Below are 694 nucleotides of genomic sequence, written 5' to 3'. Positions count from 1 at the left end.
CGATGTGCTTCCTGGGTAAAAATAAAATGACAAAGGCCCTGTAAATAGTTTCCAGCAGCAAAGGTGATACACGTCAGGGGTCCAGGGGTCCGGTCATTCGTCAGGGGCCCGGTCATTGGCCCCGCGCCATGGCCCGACGCTGACTTGTTCCGCTAGGCTGCCGGTGAAATGCTCAGCGCAGCAGAGACGCATGTGGTCCGGTGTTACTGGTACATTAAAAAATAAACTATTTTAAATTATTTTAAAAGATAAAATCTCCCCATGATTTCCTCAGATACTCAGGTCGGAGAGTCATTAACACTTTGGAACACTTTTGTTCAATATTTAAAAAATAACTTGTAAAAATACAACTTGTCTCATAATTCTGCACACAGTGGATATTTCAAGGGACATGAGCTCATTCTTTGCATTCCAGTGGAGCAGTCAGCCTACTGGATGAAGTATCAAAGCAATAAAATGGCTAAAAGCTCACAGATGAAAAATAGAGGAGTGTGGACAATATGGTTTTTATCAGTACTGATATCTTCATCAAAGTGTTTCCAAATATCACCTTTCATGACATTTTAAAATTCTTATTTGGAATGAAAAATGCAGGCTAGCATTAGGAGCCCCAACCTCAGAAATCTATGAAGTTGTGTGTTGTGTAATCATTCATCCTAGTAAAATCCACTGATAAATTCAAGTGAGTATTACA

Source organism: Poecilia latipinna, unplaced genomic scaffold, assembly GCF_001443285.1.
Source record: "Poecilia latipinna isolate Pla-1442-1.1 unplaced genomic scaffold, P_latipinna-1.0 Scaffold2804, whole genome shotgun sequence".
Taxonomy (NCBI): domain Eukaryota; kingdom Metazoa; phylum Chordata; class Actinopteri; order Cyprinodontiformes; family Poeciliidae; genus Poecilia; species Poecilia latipinna.
Note: the sequence above shows the minus strand (reverse complement) of the source record.